The 12824-nt window shown below is 39.3% G+C and overlaps 1 protein-coding gene across 3 annotated transcripts in view; it reads right to left on the bottom strand.

Annotated features, from left to right (window-relative positions):
* Celf2 (CUGBP Elav-like family member 2) overlaps positions 1-12824 on the bottom strand; it is an 824322-nt gene that overhangs the window by 610191 nt on the left and 201307 nt on the right. For all 3 annotated transcript variants that reach the window (XM_041630571.1, XM_041630572.1, XM_041630576.1), the window contains one exon: positions 10324-10362. The gene's annotated coding sequence lies outside the window, so the exon portion shown is untranslated. Of the gene's footprint in view, positions 1-10323; positions 10363-12824 lie in introns of those variants that run through there.

Here is a 12824-nt window from a genome sequence, read left to right as displayed (position 1 = left end):
AAATGGCGGTATGAAGGGTGAGTTGTTCTCCCCGTCTCCACAGTGCCACTCATCCCACAAGATCAGCTTTCCTGGAACTGGTCTCTTATTCTATCTCTTCCAGAATTAAGCCTCTTCCCATGAGAGGATTCAATGATTAATCCACAGTGAGGTATAATCTACAGATCTGTATGCTACTGCTCGGAGTCCTCTTAGCATATTAATAGGAACAAAGCCTGAAGCTAGAGGAAGTCAGTCCTTTATCTGGGGATGCCACATGTCCAGTAGGGTTGATATTCTCAGCTAAAGTTGGAGGTGAAGCTTTTCCTGAAATGTCAGCATTTAAATATTTAGGGTTCTGCTATTTCTATAGCAGTAAGACGAGACTCCCCGAAAAGGGAAGCAGAGATTTGTAATACCTGAGATGTTCAAGATGTCATTCTAGTTCTCAATATATGTCACTATGATTGTCTAGGAATTACACCTCTCCATTCCACTGTAAAAGCTAGAGTAAGGACCTGGGGAGATGGCTTAATGACTAAGGTGCCTGCTGAAGCTTGAAGACCCAACTTCAGATCACTCATATAAAGAAGCTGGATGTAGTGGTACACACCTGTAATCCAAGTGCTGTGGGCTCCAGAGGCAGGGGATGCCTTACTGACCACTGGGTCTAGGCAACCAGTGGGCTAGCATCAGGATCAGGGAGAGATCCCATTTCAAAAACTATGGTGGACAGTCATCCAACATTGACTTCTGGGAAGATAGATAGATAGATAGATAGATAGATAGATAGATAGATAGATAAACATTTTACGGGGCTTTGAAAGCACAGAATCTCTATAATGGCCAGCAAGACATCAGATTTCAATCTCTTTTTGAGAATCTTTCCTCCCCTACAGCAGCCATTTTGTCTGGCCACTTCTTAGGTTTTCAAACACTAAAGACATTTGTGGTTAGGTTGTCACCTCCTCTGAGTTAGGATGTGTCGTGAGCTCCTCTGCAGGAGGGTGCTTCTCATGGCTCAGTCCTTTATTTCCACTCTATTCCTTCTGCCTAGCTAACCCCAACCACCCTGCACATGCCAGATCAAATGTCATTTCCACTTTCAGATGATTCTCTGACAACTGAGAACCATCTTTATTCTTACCACTTATAGCCCTGAGACTGTTTGTAATTATACTTCAGTTTGAGCCTCTGTTCTCTAATATCCAGAACACCTCTCTTTACTCTGTCAAAGACTGTGTGGGAATGGCTCACCATTGGCATCCCCAGCTTTTCCATATTTCCTGACACAGGGCCAGAAAGAAGTCACTGTCACAGGGTGAGTCTAACTCTGGGGTGACTGTTACCAGGGTACTTACTCTATGATCATGTGGGAAATGACACGAGTGGAGTGATCTTCAAAAACATCTTATCAGTTAGACATTGTGGTTCATGTCTATAATCTCAGTACTAAGGAGGATGAGAGGAGGAATAAGGCAAATTCAAGACCAGCCTGGGTGGTTGAGTGAGCCTCTCTGTCTATAAACAACAACAACAACAACAACAAAACCCAATATGAATAGACAGACTCTACCTGTTCAGCACTTCAAGTGGCAAAACCATGTATAATTTTCTTTGGTAAGTTTGGTATGTATGTATGAATATACAAAATATATAATATAATTGGGATAGTTTTCAAAAAAGATCTTTTGTGTCTGCTATTATATTTGCTCATGAAAAAGGTCTGTTGGGGGGGGGCTGTGGGATGCTCAATCAGTCAGAAGAGGCATGAATTTGATCCCCAGAATCCATGCAAAATGGCCAGGTGTAGTGGCATGCGTTTGTTAACTCTAGTGCTCAGGGTGGCAATTAAGAGGATCCCAAGTGCTAGCTCTACAACTAGGCTCACCTAGTTGATGAACTCCAGGCCAATGGGAGGTCCGCCCTCAGGTGAGGTGCACAAATTCTCAAGGATAACCAAGATTGTCCTATGGCTTTCACATGCACACACACGTGATGAGCACTGTCATACACACATGCATGTACACATCCAAGAAATAAAAACAAGGTGTTTGATCATGAGGAAATTAAAGTATATATATATATATATATATATATATATATATGTATAATATATATGTTTAGTTATATGTACTTTACACAGTTATGGATATTATAAGAGTCTAACATTTAAATTACATTATATACATATAATTACTAGTCTACATGATAGACTATAATAATACACCATGCTGTCTATGTGTGATAATATATTCAAATATAAGTATATGCATTCACTTGCAAGATTGTTGAAAAGACAGTAATCATTACTGGGCTTCATAATTGAGAGTGATGACTAAGATGGCCATAGCTTTGCGTGAGAGCTGCTTAAAGGATAGACTCAACTGTCCCGCTGCCTTGTAGAAATCCTTCTTTAATTTTTGCATCCTCATGTGCTGGTACGTTGAGGGATAAAGCCCGGTGCATTGAATATACTAGGCAAGTGTTCTACCCTTTGTTATTTGCTTATGATAAAAATGGTTAAGTGTCATGAGAGTTCTTTTCACCAACTTTGCTGTAGAACAAGGGAGACTGCAGCAACAGTCAGCTGCGAAACAGCTGAGCCTACGTGTGCTGTCCCAGGAGCTCACTTTTAGATAAGAGCTAACTCTGATCTGTGGCTCTGTTGAGAAGACTGCTCTGTAGTTTTGTGGCTGCTGTAACAGTAAATGGACGTATCATTTTGAGGAAATGGAGTCACTTCTATTCCTCCTTTCTGTTTAGAGACAAGATCTCACTGTGCTGAGGCTGTCCTCTAACTTGGCGGTTTCCTGCCTCAACCTCAAGTGGTGGGTGCCCTTTCACACCTACCCTGAATATCTCCTTTTTAATCTAGGAAGAACATTCAGGAAGAACCAAAAGAGGCAAGTCGTGTATGTTCATCATTTGCTTCGCATTCCATGGTTTGTTGTCTGCTTTTATTGGTTTATTTTTTTTCCTCATTTAATTCTTCCCCATGGTGAGATATGAAAATACTACTTTTTTCTCCACTTTCTAGATATTAACTCAAAGAGCACAGAAGCCAGCTATCATACATAAAGAAAGAGGAATAGCCTAACCTGTGGAAGCACCTACCACTCCAAGCTCGTTAATCAATTGTGTTAGGTTAAGTTCTCTCCTGCAATCTTATAGGCTCCCTTAGTTGGCCTACCACTGATTGGTTGTCTCATCATATTCTACAAGGCTAGTGTATATGTAAGGAAATGGCTCCATCAAACTCAGGCTTAACTCCAATAGTTATTATTTTATTTCTGTCTCTCAAATTCACATGTTGTCTCCATGGAGGTGATACTAGAGGTGGGACATTTAGAAGGCCTAAAGTCATCCGGGCTCCAATTCTCATGTTAAAACCAATGCTTCAATAAAAGGCTCCCCAAACGCGATCAGATATATTTAGGGTGGCATGGCAATAAGAAAGATAACCAGCCCCACTCTACTGTGTGAGGACTCAGCTAGAAGCTGTCAGTCTACAAACTGGAAACGAGCTCTTGCCAAACTTCAATCCTACTGCTACCGTGAGCTTGATCTTCTGGACTCATATGGCTGTTGTTGGTTATAATAACAACCCCAGAAGACTAAGACCATTGTCACTGATACCTGTAGCTCCTGCTCTCTGTGCTTGCACAGTACAGGGCTGTAGATATAATCACAGCAAGCTGCAGTCTTGTCTATGTGACCTTGTCACAGTTCCTGGGTGGAGACCATCTATGAAGCTTCACGTTCTCTTCACCTATATTTCTCAAACAAAGTAGCCTGGGAAATATTCTCGGTGGGGTTTTATATTTGAGTTCCTGATAAAATAAATTCAGTAGGGAAATGTTATGTGTTGATACAGGATTTTGTTAGCATATATGTCTTTCAATCAACCACTAGCATAACGGGGGACGAAACTCGCCTTCTGTTTAAAGTCTTTCATTAACACAGGCTGTCCACGTGGTAGTAGCTATGTACACTCAGCTATTTGTCAATTTAAGTTCTTGGGGAAAATTTGCTTTTTGCTGTGGTGATTTGAATACTATCTCTGGAATAATACTTAGGAATAATATCATTGCCTAAACCCTAGAATATCTTTTAAAAATTATATTAAGCATATGTGTTTTAAAAACACAGTACTATGAAATATATTAAAGTTTTAATTTTTCATGAGTTTTATAAAATACACTTTTGTAAGCTTCTATATTGAAAGGTTATTAAATATTATGGCAATCAAAAAGCAGAGCATTCATTTTCATACAACTAATTATTTAACAATGTACTGTTTTTAATTGTGTTTTTTTGTCTGTTTTATTGAGACAGGATCTTTTGCATCCCCTTTGTAGCCCAAGCTAGCCTTGAATTTCGGATGCCCCTGCCTTTGCCTCCCAAGTGTTAGGATTATACATGGAAACCGCTATACTAACAGATTCAATTTAGGTTCAGGGAAATAAGTCTAGAAGCAGATGTGCCACAAACACACAGTGATCAAGAAGCCATGCACTGGGCTGAGGATTCGACTCAGTAAGGTAGTCTCAGAATCCGAGTTTGACACACAGAGTCTGGATGAAAAAGCCAACCATTTTGTTGTGTATTTGTAGTCCTGACACTGGAGATGCAGAGCAAGGTAGATTGCTGGAATTTTATGGCCAGTCAGTCAGTCTAAACTTTTTGGGAAGTTCTGGCCTAATGATATATTCTATCTTAAACGAAAGGATAATTCATGAGAAAAATAAGCCCATGGATGTCTGCTGACTTCCATGTGCACTGCACGATCACACATGTGTACATGCATACACACACACACATCTGCACCTGCACTGAGGTTTCCATGTTACATTTACGTAATAGCAGGGCATCAAATACCCTGCTATTTCAATCCATGGTAAATGAAGCTGCTATCCAGTTCAGTCTCCTTAACAACGAATGGCAGGAGTCTGGGCAGGATGTAGGCAGAACTAGAGGACAACAATGATAATTTGTTTGCGTTTCTGTTTCGGAGAATGGCAGTGAGAACACCATTGTTGACATGCCACGGTGTTGCTTCTCTACCCCATATGTGCAAGGCAGTCCGGGTCTGTTCATGAGCAAGCTTTTTCCCCTCCTATGCTAAAGGGTGTGCAGTTTAGGGTATATTGATAGTTCTAAGCTGAACCAGTAGGACCTACCGTTCTGACCTCTGTAAGAGTGAATTCAGACCATCTGTTGCAATGCTGAAATGAAAAGAATCCAGGTATGATACTAAGTCCAAAAATATAAAAACTCCATATTGTAGCTGTAACAACTGTCTTCGTCGCTGTTCTATTGCTGTGAAGAGACACTATAACCACAGCAGCTCTTATGAAAGAAAGAATTTAATTGGGGCTTGCTTACAGTTTCAGAGGGTTAATCCATTATCACGTTGGGTGGGGAGCATAGCAACCAGCATGCAGCAGAAAGGCCTGGCTTGGGCTTTTGAAACCTCAAGCCCACCCTTAGTGACACACTTTTTCCAATGAGGCCATACCTACTCCAGCAAGGTCACACACACCTCCTATTCCTTCTCAAGTAGCACCACTCCCTGGAGACTAAGCGTTCAGACAGATGACCTTATGTGGACCAGTCTTTTCAAACCACCGCAACTCAGGAAACAGCTCAGCATGCACTGAACGTGGCTGTCAATGTTCAGAGACATAGAGCAGCGTCAGGAATTGTTGGGACTAAGGAAAGAAGATCTGCGAAGCCTTCACATCTTTCACAGGCCAGGGAGCAAGGAGTGATGCTGCCGTTGGGCCCTTTAAGCAGGCTCATTGTTGCTCGTAGGAGAAATCCCAGCCATTCTGCCTGTTCAGATCATTTTTCTTTCTCGTGCTTCAGGTAGCAAACTGACAGTGGGTTGAGAAGTTTAAATGTTGGGGCAATAGAAATTATGTAAATGTTTTGTTTCAGCAAGAAAAATTCAACCCCTTGAGGTCTTTCAAAGAACATTAATCTAGAAATTAGGTACAAATTTTTACTTTTTCATACTAATAATGATTTCATAAAGAAAAACTCGTTAGGAATCGTGACAAATAAGAAGTTCGATTGAACATTTGAATTCAGGAACCTCAGTGAGTGCCCGGGGAGATATTTACCCAGCCAATGACTCTCTGATGTTATTAGGAAGTAATTTATTCAAGAAAGTCTCCATTCATGAGTTTACATAAGAACAATACCTGCTTTGCAAAGCTTGCATCCTCAGTATATCACATACCTAATTTACAATGACTTTTGGTTAAAATTTTCATTAGGTTGGTTCAATAGCATTTGATAATTTTAATTCGGTTTTATGAGATCCCAGGTTCCCATTTATAGGAAGAGAAACTGCTGAGGAAATAAATTTTTAAAGAGCACATTCATCTCTCCAGTAAGGTCTGCATAGCAAGTGTGCAGTGGAGGAAAATTAGCCTTTTCTATTTCTATGGCAGTCCTTTTAGGTGTAGATTCTAGGCAGCCATGAAAACCTACGCAGATCCAGAGGAGCTGTGTTTTGCATATGCTGATCTGTGCAGTTATTCTACAACAAAGTCTTCTATGAGATACTAGAAAGCGGGGATAAAGATCCCAGAGTTTAAGTGTAGAACCATTGTGGATGTAGAAACACAACAGGCATAAGGTACCGCTGTGGTTTCCTGAAGTAAGAACTAGGACATATAGGAAATCAGTCCTCAGGGAATTGAGGTAGAAAAGCCACTATGTAAGACTGATCCAAGAATGTGAAATTGGGGTTGGAGGTCTGAATCTCAATATACCGTTTAGTTTAACCATAAGAGCCTCCCTTAGGCAGAGAACCTGTCTTTCTGTCCCGGGATGAAACAGATCCTCAGGCATATGGACTCAACCACCCAGGGGAAGAAGGAATTTTTCTCTGTTTAGTCTGAAAAGGTGAGCTAACAAGAAATGGTAGGAAACAGACCCACCAAAAAAGTTTACAGACACTAAGAATTTTGTGAAAGCTCCTTGATCTTAATGCTCATGGTGATAACTTCATACACCTTTGTATGTCATCTCCAAAATAGTGCCCACTGTGTAGTATTAACACATTCATATAAAGTGGCTACCATGTGGGCATTGTGGAAATACCAAGAAAATTCCCCACCATACCATACTGTAGCATCCTGAAACCTCAGCGCTTATTTACCTATAGAGTAAAGATCAAACTCAAAAAAAAAAAAAAAAAAAAAAACCAGTCCATACCTTTGGCCAATATTGAAGTTACCTCTTATGTAGAGGAATAATTCTGAAATCATTATCAATATAGAGGAAAACAACAAAGATCATTTACCTTCTGAATGCCACTTTGCATTTGCTAAGAGTCTTACTTGTGTTATTCTCTATATTTAACTTGTGCAGCCCCATGGTTTATTTAAGAGACAGATTCTTTTGCACCCACATCATCCCACATCACAGAAAGAGCCGCCTCATCTCTCAACAAAAGTCCTGGGCTGTTGAGCCATCTTCAAACAACAGGATTCAAATGACCACCTTCTCAGCACTTAGAACTTGGCCTCTGATATATAATCTAAAAGCTTTGAAACCAAAGTTACACCCCCTGGGTCACAGCTGGAAATGGACATGACAGTCAGGTATGTCCTGATGTCATGAGAGGCAAATTTGCAGACTGTAGTGGGTGCCTGCCATTGTCCTGCCATTGTCATTGTAAGTTATGTTCTGTACTTTATAGCACATCACGAAACCATAAAAGTGACATTAAACTTTAGATTTCACTGTTTAAATCACACATTTTATTCACCATTTGGCAGTTAAATGCTTCTTAAATACTATGGAAATTTGATGATTTGACACATGTAAGGCTGAATTACTAAGCACAGTAAAACTATACCATACAAACCCACCTCAAGGCAGAGTAAAGGTTGATTTTCTTCTGTCTCTGAGAAAGGAAGGCGGTACCAAAGTCAGAGCTGATCCTTGTACCCTTAGATGCCATTCCTGTGTGTTCATCAAACCCTAATGGGCATGGACCAGGCTGAGACTTCCCTCATTTTTACTTCCCACCATTGCAGGCTCCAAAGCTACAGAGAAACCCAGTCTCAAAAAACAAACAAACCAAAACCAACAAGCAAACAACAGAGCTGCTTTGCTTTTCTGATCTTCATCTTGAACCCCAATATCTGTTTCTGGGTTTTTATTATTTGTGCCACAACAGATAGTGTGCATCCTAAAGTCATCTGTGCCTAGTTTCTAAGCACAAAAATATAGAGCACTCTGATGTAGAAACCTCACTTGGCTTGGTTCAAAACTCACTGTATCAGCATCCCTGATGGCTTGCCCAGACTCTGAGCTGCGAATCTTGGTTCTTAGGTTTACCCTCTTTCAAAATACAATGTTCTATTTTTGAGATGGAAGCTGTCCTTATCTGACAAACATTTTGTTGTTTTTTGGTTTTTGAAACATGTTTTACTGATGCCTTTGCCGATGGGCTAGGCTTTCCACATCCCCTGCTAATCACTCATCTACCAGCAGTCACTGAGACTCAAACTCACTTGGTTCTGACTCTAGCTCTGAGTACATGACCTTAAACAGCCACCACATTCATGGAAGGCCAATTTAGTCTGTGCTGTGTAGTCCCAGGACTGTAGGGATTCTGGGAAAGGGCTCTGACTTCCTGCAGCAGTTGCTCACCTGTGTGTTCCTACTGCATCAATCTCAACCCCTACCTCCTGTACCTCTTCTTAAGGCCTGACTCCCTTAAGGCAGCCTGTGGAGGTCTTACAGAGCCCTTTCTCAAGGTATTTCTAATCCTGTGTCAAGGTCCAAGATGCGTCAGGGTGGCTTCCTTTGTGGGAGTATGTCTACCCTGGAAGTAGACATTCTAGAAATAGTAGAGTAAAAGACAAAAAAAACCAAAACAACAAAAAGACCACCAATGAGATGAAAGGACCAGTAGTCCAAACCCTAACGCTATTCTTGCTTAATGATTTTTGCTTTTGGCTTTATTAGCAAAACTGTAGGGATTTCAAGGGTATAAATTTTTTTTGGCACCCTCAGAAAGTCTAACAGCAATATCAATGAAAGTCTGAATTTACAAAATATGCAACTTATTTCCTCTTTTAATCACTCTGAACAATATGACTCAGATCAGAACCACTGTCCAGAAAAATACCTGTGTTTTAGAAGTCTGTGACTTTTTTTTTGTTTAGCATCTGTGTTCTGAATCTGTACCATAGCCACCTAACAAGGCATTTTCCATTATTCTTTTCTTCCGTTCAGTGCATGCTGTTCCTTGTGTCCCTTAGAAAAGAGCTTGTCGGTAATCAGAAATCACTTCCACTACAGTTCAGTGCACTTACTGTAGATGTGACAAATGCTTGTTTACAGAACTGGTAATTGGATTAAAACAGTGAAAAGAAACAGAAACAGGGAATGGGTTGGGAAAAAAAATATGAGAAATACAACCATGAAAATCAACAAAATCAAAACAAATTAAACAGCTCTAATGAATGAAACTGCTATTAAGGGGAAACACTTATCAGTAACAATTACTCCAGAGTGTGGGGTCCCCAGTATCCAAAGCAACAATACTTAATAAGCTAAAGATGGGAGGAAAGGGACTTGGGAAGAGATGTTCTGTGAGGATGACTTGAAAACAATTGATTAATTTCTAGTTTTCTTCCTCTTTGAAACTGGACTGTGTCTAAGCCACCCAATGTCTAGATACTAAAATACACTAGTAGGGAAAACCCCAAGGTAACTTATTTAAGAGAGGAAATTATTATTTTGAATTTAGACACCATTTTAACAGCTCTAGAATATAAGTCTGTCTTTTCTGAGGTCTCTTGATTTTGCTGACATTGGGGGACAGAAGAAATTTAACAATGTGGCCTGTGTGACATTGTGTCCATTCAAGAGTGGAATCAATATATAACCATACTTGAAAGTTTCCATCTCAAAAGTAGATCCATAAAAGTACTTTTATGAAGAGACTCTGAATAACCCTTTTATAATCCTTTCGCCTTTTAAAGAAGTTCATGTCTTGAGACAATAAAAATACCCACAATAAAAGCAAAGCAATATGAGAATGCGAAATCAAAGAGTGATCTATTATAGACGCACCAACCAGCATCCAACAACAAAACTCTCCTGCAAACATGACCCAATAGTACAAGGGTCAGACTCAGCAATACTCAGAATCCGGAGGAGAACATTCTCAAGAGAAAGAACCAGAATGTTTCTATCCCAGCCAAGTGTGAGCAGGAGAGAAGCAAGAAGCGAGCAAAACACCATCACTACCTTCCGGAAGGACACTGCATGCACACTGCTCCTCTGGTCTGAGAAAGACGGTGATCTTACCTCAGTGCCTGGCTCACTCCTTTCTGCAGCAACGTAGACCTAAACAAAAACAAACATGCATACAGGAAATGAAGTACAGTCTTACAACTTGAGAAAGCTTTTTCAATGCAAAACTATAATTGTTAAAAACGCCGTTTTAAAATCAAGCTACAGTTATTTGTTTATTTATTTATTTATTTATTTATTTATTTATTTATTGTGTTTCTGTGTATGTGAGTGGAGGCCAGAGGATCGTTTTGGAAAGTTGGTTCTCTCCTCCTAGTATGTTATTTTTGGGACTTGAACTCAAGTTGTCAGACTTGGCAACCAGTGTCTTCACCATTGGACATAGAGCCAAGTAAGATTCACTCAGAGTTGTTTATGCAAATCAGCCATTGTTCTAATTGAACAGTCACTATTCAGTTGACCGCAGGAGTGAAATTGCAGCTGTAGAAGAAACTTCCTTAGTCTTCCCCACAGTCAAATGTTGCTGTCTTCATTTATACTTTCTATTGCTAGGGTTGCATCTACGTTCCTAAGCCAGGAGCTGGCAAACTAGAGCTGACGGTTCAACTTCAAGTGGCATCCTATTTGTATGTTGTTCATAAGATAAGAATAATTTCTGCTTTTCTAAATGGCTGGGAAAAAAATCAAAGGAAGAATATGTCTTGATATAAATTTTTTAAATGTAAAATCCAAATGTTATCTCTAAAGTCGAACTGGAATTCAGCCACACACTTTTGCCCACAATCTGTGACTGGCTTTACACTAAAGTGACAGATGTGAGTTGCTGGGAAGGAGAGAGTATGGCCTGCATGTCTTAAAGGAACCACTACCTGGCACTTTAAGAAAACTGCTGACACTGTAATTGATTTCAGCTTTGTTGGAGGGCCAGGAAATAATGTGAATAGATGCTAAATATTAAGGCCAGTTGATAACATAGGTGACTCATAGCTTTACAAACTGCCAAAATGAAAGTGTATTTTCCTCTGGAATCATGTAAGTCCTCATGGTTAGCCATAAAGGTGTCCTATGTACAAGTTGAATTCTTGCCTTTTAGTGACAGAATGTGTGGACTGGCTCTTCTACTAAATTTAGATGTTTATCGAGTTCATTTTGACAATTATTCAAAATTATTCTTAGTATTTGATAAGAATAGCTACAATATTAACTCAATATGGAGTAAGTAAAAATATTCTTCAAGAGAACTGCTACACATAAGTGGATATCTAATCAATCATCTATCAATCTACTATGTATCTATCTACTTATTATCTGTCTATCATCTATCTATCTATCTATCTATCTATCTATCTATCTATCTAGTCAAGCACCTATCAGTCTATGGTCTATCCATGTGTTATTTTATTTATCTATTTAATCAATCTATCATCTCTTTATATAATCAATCATCTATCATCCATTTATTTATCATCAATCCAGTTAAGTATCTATGACCTATCATCCATCCATCTCTCATTAATTAATAACACACAGATAAGTAGTTATGGAATCCAGTTCTGAAAATAGTGAGAGCTTGACTTCAACAGGTCTTTATGTCTGTTTATTTCATATATATATATCATATACATATATATATTCATATATATATATAATATCCAGTTCCTAGTGTTGTGCAATAAGGTGCATTTAGGCTACACACACAATTTATGTCTGTGGCCATCTCTCACACAGGGAAAAACAACTTAAAAGTAGTAATGACCCTTGACCCTTTTCAGATAGTTTATTGACTTTCTTTAAGTTTTCAATTCTAAACGTTTGAATTATTTGGTGAGAGCTTTAAAAGACAGATGTTGAAATTTTGTTAGTAAGGTAAAAACAATTTTAAGTAGCCATGGCACTTCATAAGATATTTGATATGATAGTAACCTCAAAATATAACCTTAAGACTACCAGTTTTGAAATATTTTTTTTGTTTGGTGCTCAGGTTCATGTATATGAGTAATAGAACATATTTTGATGTCTGGCAACTGAATAGAACAGTCAAAATAAATGAAAGAAGTAGTTTGACAACAAATCTGCCTGACTGGTCAGCTCAAGCAGAGGGACACATTTAGATTGAAGAGAGTAACTTGCTAGGTCAAATTTTCAAGTGCCCATCTTGAAAAGTGACCTAGAGAGACTGTCAGTCCCAGCCACTGTATTGCACAGTATCATGTGAGTTCATTGTCCTCCTGCTTCTATGCAATTGGACCAATCTCAACAGTTAGTGGTTCTTCTGGTCAACGGAATGGTTCAGTCAACTGATGCTAAACAGTTTGGTTCATTGTTTAACAGCAGAAAGGAGTACCCCAAAGACCAAGTCAGTTTTACCAGAGTCATTTTCAAGTATAACACGTATTCCTTACTGAGAATGTACTTAGAAGGACAGAAGTTATAGCGCTCTATCCTTTCAGGGACACATTAGCCACGCAAGAGAGGCTCACAACTCTTATGTTGGGTTAGGAGTCACTCAATGGACCTGAAAGAAACTCTAAATCCTAGAATCAATTTCAGGAATG

Source organism: Microtus oregoni, unplaced genomic scaffold (genome assembly GCF_018167655.1).
Source record: "Microtus oregoni isolate MIOR12 unplaced genomic scaffold, Mior012 000035F_ref0000213, whole genome shotgun sequence".
Taxonomy (NCBI): Eukaryota; Metazoa; Chordata; class Mammalia; order Rodentia; family Cricetidae; genus Microtus; species Microtus oregoni.
The sequence above is the reverse complement of the archived record's forward strand: the minus strand, read 5'-3'. Positions and strand labels throughout refer to the sequence as shown.